Source organism: Lathyrus oleraceus, chromosome 5 (genome assembly GCF_024323335.1).
Source record: "Lathyrus oleraceus cultivar Zhongwan6 chromosome 5, CAAS_Psat_ZW6_1.0, whole genome shotgun sequence".
NCBI classification, from domain to species: domain Eukaryota; kingdom Viridiplantae; phylum Streptophyta; class Magnoliopsida; order Fabales; family Fabaceae; genus Lathyrus; species Lathyrus oleraceus.
The window spans coordinates 596,346,573-596,357,475 of NC_066583.1; positions in this window are offsets into that span (position 1 = coordinate 596,346,573).

Below are 10,903 nucleotides of genomic sequence, written 5' to 3' on the forward strand. Positions count from 1 at the left end.
ATTAAAAAAATTATTTTAAATAAATGAAAATAATCTAATAATGGTAAAAGATTTTTTTTTATGATTTTTTGAAATTTTATGTATAAAATAATGAGTTTAATGAAAAAATAATATTTTAAAAAATGCATTAATAGAAAATACGAAAATTAATAATAAAATGATAAAAAAATGTTACTTATGTGATTTTTAAAGAAAAATAAATAAAAGAGAAAAAGACACTAAATTTGAGAAAGATGAGATTCAAACTCATGACTTTCCCCTTTGTAACTTCACTCCTTTTGGAACCAACTAGACCATTCCATTTATTCAAAATAAAATCGCATTAATGAGTATATAATAATAATATTAATATACCTCATTATGACCTTAATTAGATAATATATCAATTAAGAATAATTTGATTCATAAAAAAAATAATTTAACCCTAATTAATCTCAATATTAATCTATTCCTAAATAACAATAATATAACTTAATATTAATATATAAAAAAATAAAAAAATACTAATATTAATCTATCCCCATTTAATTAATAACGTTATTATAATTTATTCTACCCATGCTTTTAAAACAAACAATCCCCCTAATTTTTTTTACTAATGTGTTTTAATAAGACAAAATATCCTAGTTACTAATGGTAATATCCCTCTAGCATAACTCCTCAAAATATTATGTTCCAAGCAACATCCCTGAATTAAAATAAATTCTTAAGAGAGACTAAAAAGTCAAAATGGTCCCCCTTTGACTTTTTAGGTCATTGGGATTGACGAATACCTTATAAAAGGCCCTGAGTATGCCAATGACCTAGATTCTAAGTCAATAACTAGAAAGAAATAGTGGTCAAATTTGGGATACGACAGTTGCCCCTATTTAATCAACTTCAAACTGAGATGATGATGATGATGAGTCTTCATCTTCTCAGGGAGGATATAGTTAAATATGAAGAGGGACCATAATTTTGATTGCGGCGTTATAAGACTCATAAGACAATCAAGGATGAACCAATCCTTGGTGATTCGTTGGCACCCCACTTTGATATATCCCTAAAAATATCTCATTGCATATGATTCCCCTAATCACCAAATTTGGGCAAGACTCGAATGATCCTCGGGTCGTTGTTTGAGCATAAACAAAATTCTCTGAAACAAAATGTCAAGATATTTTGTCTGACATCACAACAAGTACACAACAACCTTGGTACAAAAAAATCAAACTCCCCCTGAATGTCATGATCATCAACACAAAAATAACTCCCCTTGTCACACAGGAAACATACTCCCCCTCAAAGAAACAACCTTCACATAGAGAATAAAATAAATCAAGAGCACAACTAGCACAACTCTTCACTATCTACTCCCTTTATTAGCCATAGCATGATAAACCAAGCAGACATTCATCAATGGCAACAAAACAATAGAGAAAATAAGTAGATGAACATATGAGTTAGAGGTACAGACCATGGCACATAGAGGTGCAACACTCAAGGAAAAGGCCCACAAAAAACATGAAAAATCAAACAGAAAAACAAACAGCTCAGATGTCAGCATAAGCATTTGATTCATTCCTTGCTTGCTCAATGTTTGACTCAATGTTTTCCATATTTTCAGAAGCACCAGTCTTCTGAGATGATGTTCCAACATCTTCGTCGACATCAGTCCCTTTTACAATAATTGAATCACCAACCACAACATTAATGGATTCCATCACGCTCTTGGTTCTGGAGTTAAATATTTTGTAAGATCTACAGTTTGTAGAGTAACCAAGAGATACCCCTTTGAGATTCATATGTCCAAGCTTTTGATGCCACAACTTGACTTTATCTTCCTTGGACATTTGGCATGTGGAAGAACAAGTAGTTTAATGTGGAACAACCTTAGGTTTCCAATCCTTTCTAGTTTTAATCATTACATGATCAACCATAGGATGTTTTAGATGTTTTGGATAACCATGCAGTCTGTAGCAGAAAGGCTTTATATGTCCATATTTACATAGTAATGACATTTCCAAGGCAAAAACTTGACTTTAGTTTGAGTTTCCTGATGTATGGCAGGATGTTGTAACATTTGATCCGACATCATGGACTCATACTTCCTTTCTGGAGGAATAAATTTTGTCATATGGGTTTTTCCTTGTTTATTTTGATATTGGTAACTAAAACTTACACCTTTTAAGTTTCCAGAATCTTTTCCAACTTAAAGAATTTCATCTAGCATATCAAACCCATTGCTCAACATTCTTATGGATTTTGTCATGTTTTTAAGTTTAGAAGACAATGAGTTACCTCATTTTCAAGATCAGTCACAGTAGATAAACGTTTCTCTTTTTCATCTTGTAGTTGAGCTATGATTCTCTTTTGCTCTTCTCCTGTCTTACATACCTCTTCACTTATGACACAAAGTTATTTGTAGGAAGCAGCTAATTCTTCATAAGAGACATCCTTATCACAAGAATCTTCATCATATTCATATCTATAAGTGAAAGTGTAATACCCCAAAATTTACCCTTCACTTTTCCTGAAAAAAAAAAAAAAAACGAAAAAAAAAAATTATTTAATTAATTAATTAATAAATTAATTAATTAAATAAATAAATAAAATAAATAAATAAAATATAACAAATTATTTTGGACTTGGGTCTCCCTCATTTGAGCCCATTACCCACGAAAATCAGTCTATAAATACTGAAGTTTCAGTAGAGGAGTGACACTTTGAGTTACACTGGGAGATTCACTGGAAAAAGATAGTGAGAGAAAGAAGACAGAACAAAGGGGGATTTTGAGGAGAAACAAAACCCTGAGGAAAAAGATAGTGAGAGAAGACCTGACAGAGAACTCAGAGCAGCCTCCAAACCCTGAAGGGAACTCAACTTGTAAACCTCACGGGTGCAATTCAATTTCAATCAAGCTCTCCAATCAGGTTTGCCCTATATCCATCATCTTTATGCCTTTTAATTTGAATGCTCTAAATGTATGAGGTATTATGGGTGAATTTGATACCTTTTTTGTGAGCATTTTGTGAATTTTGATGGAATTATTCATGTGGTTACATTTTGATTTAGGGGCAACTCTGGGTTACCCTATTTTGTTTCTCTAACCTGTCTTTGCGTTGCCATGGCATTGTTTTCCCTGGATTTCACCTTGTTTGTCTAACCTCTCTGTTGAGTTTTCGTGAGGGCTCACATACTCTTGCAGGGATACCATCCGGAGGTTTATCCTGATTAATCGTATTGACTGATTTTCTTTGATGAGCTAGAGAGATCTCAGGGTTGCTAATCCTTTAATTGCTGTAACTTCGGATCTTTATCCGTGTGGTAATTTTTTCCTTTTCTCGTACTTTATCGCTTTCTTAGCTGGAAGACCTCGATAGGAGGCAATGTTTGGGCCCCTTGGTGGCATTTTACTTTGAGATACATGTTTTGTGTTTTGTATTCATATCCCCACATGTAGCGCGGTTCCTTCGTCAAGGACTGCCTGTTTGCCCTCGAGCATCCCAAACCCTAAAACCCAAAGCAACACGTTTACTCCTTCTACTACAGGCGAGTAAGTCTCCAAAGGTCGAGCATCTGGTAGATTGCGTAGTGACGTCGTTCGTCCAAAACCCAATCCATAACCCCGTAGTTAGCCGAACTACGGCTTGCTCTGATTCTCATTCCAGATGAGATACGTAGGCATAAGACGCGATGTCTTAGCGAGCACACATCCCCCCAACCCATAGGTCAGCCGAACTACGGCTTGCTCTGATTCTCATTCCAGATGAGATACGTAGGCATAAGACGCGATGTCTTAGCGAGCACACATCCCCTTAACCCATAGGTCAGCCGAGCTACGAAGACTCTGATTCTCATATTCAGATGAGATACGTATGCAGTGGATGCGACATCCGCGCGAGTCATTTTCATTTAACCCTTTTTTTTTGTAAACAGCACAAGATAAACTCACACCCTTTAGACAAAAACTACAAAAGTGGATCCCGTAGAGTACTACGGATGCGTAGGGGTGCTAATACCTTCCCTTCGCATAACCGACTCCCGAACCCAAGATTTGGTTGCGAGACCCCGTCTTGTCCTTTCCTTTTTCAGGTTTACTTCGAGCGTTTCCTTTCCCTCCTTTGGGATGAATAACGCACGGTGGCGACTCTTCTGTCTTTTTCTTTCGCCGGTTGTTTTTTTCGCGCACTGTATTTTTCAGGTTGCGACAGCTGGCGACTCCACTGGGGACCTAAGAAGTTGACCTCTTGCTGGTCCACCTTCCCTAAGCGAGTCCCTCCTAGCTTTTGTAGTTTGTTTGTTTATTGGGTGTTCATGCTTTTGTACAGTTATTTATTTACCTGCTTTACCTTATTACATTGTGTACATATCATTGTTGTATCTGTTGGTTGGCTATGGCTGCTTGGTGATCTTTGTGAGATGAGCTCTATACCCGAACTCGAGTGCACTTAAGATAGGAGAATGGCATACTCCTGTCAACTTGTGTGGAGTATTCCTTAGCGAGTTGACTTGCAAGCCCATTCACTTGGTGGAGGTCATGTTGAGATCAATAATGTCACATAAGTAAGTTGTGGTTAGACATTACTTGTTCCAATATAGACCTAAGAAGCCAAGGACCTTAGTTTACCTAACCCATCTTGGCCTATTCGTAGGACGTAGTGCGAAAGTCGTTCAAATGTAAGATTTGATACGATTGTTACGCGATACTACACTCATAAGAGTCTCTCTTGAGAATATTGTTGGAATACGAGTAGTCATTCCTCTGATAATATCCGAAAGATGGGATTATGACTATGGGAACCTTTTGTAGAACATGTTTGGCAGGTTTAAACCTTAGTACACTCCTTTTGGGTGGTTCTTAACCTAAACTCCATGCTCGTGACTTGCGACAAACCCTTGATTCATGGTTGATCCGATCAGGTATCCTTAATATCAATGAAACTCGGGTATTGATAAGGTGTAAACCATAATCCGCCAAAATGGGTGGTTGATATTAAGGATAACATGATCCATCCCATGACCTTTGTTTGGTGTGCTCTTAATTTCTCTCCAGACAGTGCAACCTGACAGATGTTCAAGCAGATACAGCAATCCTGATTGACATGCCACTGCACTGCATTCACATCATTTTGCATCACATCGTTTTGCATTCATAATCATTCACACATGTTTATCCATTTCTGTGGGGTTTATATCTTCCACTTGATTCTAGTTGGAATTTTCTTGGTTCTCATCAACGACTTAGTCTTTTCTTACACTGTTTATCAAATGTGAGACTGGAATCAAGGGGGTAGAATACCTTTGGAATTGATAAACATGTCATTGCATTTGCATATTCATTAGCATGTCTTGCATAACAGGTACTGCCGCAGGGGTGACCATTCCAGCTGCAGCACCACTACAACAACAACAATCACAACGTCAACCAGCTCAGTATCAACAGCAGCAACAACCGGGTAACAGACCCGCTTTTCAACAGAGGCAAAGGATGATGGACCGGCGTTTCGACACCCTTCCAATGTCGTACGCCCAGTTGCTTTCTAGTCTTCAACAACTACAACTTGTGCAATTGCGCACTCTAGCTCCTTCTGTTGGTAGACTTCTGGTGGGTTACGACGCCAACGCTAGGTGTAGCTTCCACTCTGGGGCACCTGGCCATGACATTGAGAACTGCAAAGCTTTTAAGCACGTAGTTCAGGACCTCATAGATTCAAAGGCCATCGACCTTGCACCAGCTCCGAATGTCGTCAACAATCCCATGCCCCAGCATGGTGGTGCGAACGTTAATTTAGTAGAGGGAGAAGCCAAGTCCATTAAGGATGTGTTGAAGTTGAAGACTCCATTGTTGGATATCAAAGGATGCTTGCTGAAGGCCGATGTCTTCCCCGGTTGTGGGAAGGGTTGTTTGGATTGTGCCACTCAGAGTGGAGGTTGTTTGAAGCTACAGCAGGGTATCCAGGCCTTGCTCGACAAAGGTATCCTCCAGGTTGAAGATTTGTCTATCCAAGAGTCTGTGGAAGGGGTTGAGGAAGAAGTGTTTGAAGATGCTACTGATGAATTCGCAGATGTTGTTCCTGTTAATTTTGTGATTCCCAGTGAGGTCTCTGCAGTCGACGAAGAAGATGGGGATAGTGATTGTGACATTGACAACTGGGTGCGTCCGAGGATCCCGGGTGAAGTCATCAACAATTGGTCTTCTGAGGATATTATCCAAGTCACTCTTCTTGAAGAGTAATTTTCTTTGTTTATTCATGCATATCCAAGTCTTACGTTCCGCCCCAGGGCGTAATGACTCATTGTAGGGCCCATCTATGTGACACTTGCATTTTTATCATAAATAAAGGACGTATTTTTGCATTCAAATATTTCGTTCCCTGTCTTTCTATTTTTGCAGTTTTTCAAAATAAAAAAAAAAGGCAATGTTTTGTTTAGTTTTCACTTCTTGTTCACACTCATAAGCACATACCATCACTCATGCAGATGCACAACACCGGATCCTATTGATAACGGTTCTGCTATGGCTCGTTTCGACTTTGAAAATCCAATCTTTCAAGCTGAAGAAGAGGGTGATGAAGACTGTGAACTCCCTGAAGAACTTACCAGGTTATTGAAACAGGAAGAAAGGGTCATTCAACCGCATCAAGAGTCTGTTGAAGTGATTAATCTCGGCACCGAGGACGCCAAGAGAGAAATCAAGATAGGGGCTGCTTTGGGAGATGATGTGAAGAAAGGGCTGATTGAATTGCTGCAAGAATACGTTGACATCTTCGCCTGGTCTTATCAGGACATGCCTGGGCTGGACACAGACATCGTGGTGCACCGCTTGCCTCTCAAAGAAGGTTGTCCTCCGGTCAAGCAGAAGCTCAGAAGAACAAGACCAGAGATGGCTGTCAAGATAAAGGAAGAAGTGCAAAAGCAGTTGGATGCAGGGTTTCTAGCAGTCACCAATTATCAGCCATGGGTTGCAAACATCATCCCAGTACCTAAGAAGGATGGAAAGGTACGGATGTGTGTCGACTACCGGGATCTGAACAGAGCTAGCCCTAAAGATGATTTCCCATTACCTCACATCGACGTTTTGGTGGATAATACAGCTCAATTCTCGGTATTCTCCTTCATGGATGGCTTTTCTGGCTATAACCAAATCAAGATGGCACCAGAAGACATGGAAAAGACAACTTTCATAACCCCATGGGGCACCTTCTGCTACAAGGGGATGCCGTTTGGTCTGAAAAATGCCGGAGCAACATATCAGCGAGCAATGGTGACTCTGTTCCATGATATGATTCATCATGAAATCGAGGTTTATGTGGACGATATGATTGCCAAATCTCAGACAGAAGAAGAACATTTGTTGAATTTGCAGAAACTGTTTGAGCGTTTGAGGAAATTCAAACTGAGACTTAACCCGAACAAGTGCACTTTCGGGGTGAGATCGGGAAAATTGCTGGGTTTTATCGTTAGCGGAAAAGGGATTGAGGTGGATCCCAACAAAGTAAAAGCGATACAGGAAATGCCAGAGCCAAGAACAGAGAAGCAAGTCCGTAGTTTCTTAGGGAGGTTGAACTACATTGCAAGGTTCATCTCTCACCTAACAACCACGTGTGAGCCAAATTTCAAATTGCTGAGGAAAGATCAGGCTATCAGGTGGAATGAAGATTGTCAAAGGGCTTTCGAGAAGATAAAAGAGTATCTGCAGAAACCTCCAATCCTTATACCTCCAGTTCCTGGGAGACCTCTGATAATGTACCTATCAGTGACCGAGAACTCGATGGGGTGTGTATTGGGACAGCATGACGAGTCTGGTCGAAAAGAGCATGCCATATACTACCTTAGCAAAAAGTTTACCGACTGTGAAATCAAATATTCGCAGCTTGAGAAAACTTGTTGTGCTTTGGCCTGGGCTGCTCGCCGACTGAGGCAGTATATGTTGAACCATACTACCTTTTTGATTTCTAAGACGGATCCAGTGAAATACATATTCGAGAAGCCAGCTCTCACCGGACGTGTTGCCCGTTGGCAGATGATTTTAACAGAGTATGATATCCAGTATACGTCCCAGAAGGCCATCAAAGGTAGTATTCTGTCAGACTACCTTGCCGAGCAGCCGATTGATGATTATGAGCCGATGAAGTTTGATTTTCCAGATGAAGACATCATGTTCCTCAAGATGAAAGACTGTGAAGAGGCAGTTGTTTAGGAGGGACCTGATCCAAACGAAAAGTGGACTTTGTTGTTTGATGGGGCTGTCAACGCCAGAGGAAGTGGAATTAGTGTTGTCATTACAACTCCGAAAGGTACCCACATACCTTTCACCGCTCGTTTGACTTTTGAGTGCACAAATAATGAAGCTGAGTACGAGGCATGTATCTTGGGTATTGAGCAAGCCATTGATCTGAGAATCAAGACTCTGGACATCTTCGGAGATTCAGCTCTGGTGATCAATCAAGTAAATGGTGATTGGAATACTCTCCATCCCACTCTGGTCCCCTACAGAGATTACACGAGAAGACTGTTGACTTTCTTCACAACGGTAAAATTGTATCATATACCTCGTGATGAGAACCAGATGGCAGACGCACTTGCTACTCTATCCTCCATGATCAAGGTAATTCGTTGGAACCATGCTCCCAGGATCGATGTGATGCGCCTTGACAGAGCCGCGTATGTGTTTGATGCTGAACTGGTAGTCGATGATAAGCCCTGGTATCACGATATCAAGTGCTTTCTGAAGAATCAAGAGTACCCTGCAGGGGCATCCAACAATGACAGAAAGACTTTGAGAAGATTGGCAGGCAGTTTTTTCTTGAACAAAGACGATGTGTTGTATAAGAGGAACTTCGACATGGTTTTGCTCAGATGTGTGGACAGACACGAGGCGGACATGTTAATGCAGGAAGTTCATGAAGGTTCCTTCGGTACTCATGCCGGCGGACATGCAATGGCTAAGAAATTGTTGAGAGCGGGTTATTATTGGATGACCATGGAATCATATTGTTTCAAGTATGCTCGGAAGTGTCATAAATGCCAGATTTATGCTGATAAGGTGCATGTACCGCCGAATCCTCTGAATGTGATGTCTTCGCCGTGGCCGTTTGCCATGTGGGGCATTGACATGATTGGAAAGATTGAGCCGACTGCTTCCAATGGCCATCGCTGCATCCTTGTTGCCATCGACTATTTCACCAAGTGGGTCGAGGCAGCGTCGTTCGCGAATGTCACCAGACATGTGGTTGCCCGTTTCATCAAGAAAGAAATCATTTGTCGCTATGGGATTCCCGAAAGAATCATTACTGATAGTGGTTCTAATCTCAACAACAAAATGATGAAGGAGTTGTGTCAGAACTTCAACATTCAGCATCACAATTCTTCCCCTTACCGCCCTAAGATGAACGGCGCTGTTGAGGCGGCAAATAAGAACATAAAGAAGATTGTGCAGAAGATGGTCGTCACGTACAGAGATTGGCATGAGATGCTACCCTTCGCCTTGCATGGGAACCGTACTTCAGTACGTACATCGACCGGGGCAACCCCTTACTCCCTGGTGTATGGTATGGAAGCAGTCCTACCTGTTGAAGTGGAGATTCCTTCTCTAAGAGTCCTGTTGGATGTCAAGTTAGATGAAGCTGAATGAATTCGGACAAGGTTCAATGAGTTGAGTCTTATCGAAGAGAAGCGAATGGCAGCCATTTGTCATGGGCAGTTGTATCAGAGTCGGATGAAGAGAGCTTTTGATCAGAAGGTGCGTCCTCGTTGTTTCCAAGTCGGAGATTTAGTGTTGAAAAGGATCCTTCCTCCTCAGACAGATCACAGGGGCAAGTGGACTCCTAACTATGATGGACCGTATATTGTCACCAAGGTTTTTGATGGTGGGGCCTTAAGGCTTGCAACTATGGATGGTGAAAACTTCACTTCCCCTGTGAACTCAGACGCAGTTAAAAAATACTTCGCATAAAATAGACCCGCTGGACAGTAAAAAAGAGTAGTCCAGGCAAAAATGGGCGTCCCGGCGAACCAAGAAAATGAAAGGGTTCGGGCAAAAATTAGGGACAAAAATAAAAAAGGATTGTACACCCGGTAAGTTGAAAACCTGAAAAGGCAACTTAGGCAAAAATGGGTATCCCGGTGGATCGAAAACCCGAAAAGGGCGATCCAGGCAAAAGTTAGGGATTAAGCAAATGACTGCGTTCTGAGTAGTTCTAAATCTCATCTCGTGCCAATGACTGGAAATTTTTGAAGGATAGGAAACAGTCCAATCACTCTTTCAGAAAGCTGATCATCTGGAGGATCTTGAAGACGGGCAAGTCATAGCGGAATTGGAACCCAATAGAAATCCATTTCACATTGCCATTAGATTAATTTCTGTTTTTATCTATTGTGCGATTACCTCTTTCCAGGGATTGCTTCTTAATGTAAATGCCTATTCAGAGGCCATTCAATCAATAAAATCATGTTATTCAGTATATCTCTGTTTTCATTTTCATTTTACTATTTTGTTTGCAAAAATGACGTCTGAATTTTTGATAAACATTGCATCATGACACATAAGGGCTTTACAGGTACATGCTTAATAAACATTTAAAATTGTTGTAAATTTTAAGTGCTTTGGATCGTCTATTCAGAACAGATACCCTCGGGGCATTTCCTTAAAATTCCCTGCAGATGATCGTGAATATCTTCCCCAGTGAAGTCACCAACAGACAAATTCGGTGTCTTATCCCTGCAGAGCTGATCAGAGCGTTGGATTCTTCAATCCCCAGCAGTTTCTCACCACCGTACTTCCCCAAGCGGTTGTTTCAGGACATACACTCCCCAGTAGAGTTGATAGTACCAGACTACATATCCCCAACGGGGTTGACAATGCCAGACTTTATCTTCCCAGCAGAAGTGGCTGCTCCTTAGAGTTCGATGCCAGATCGA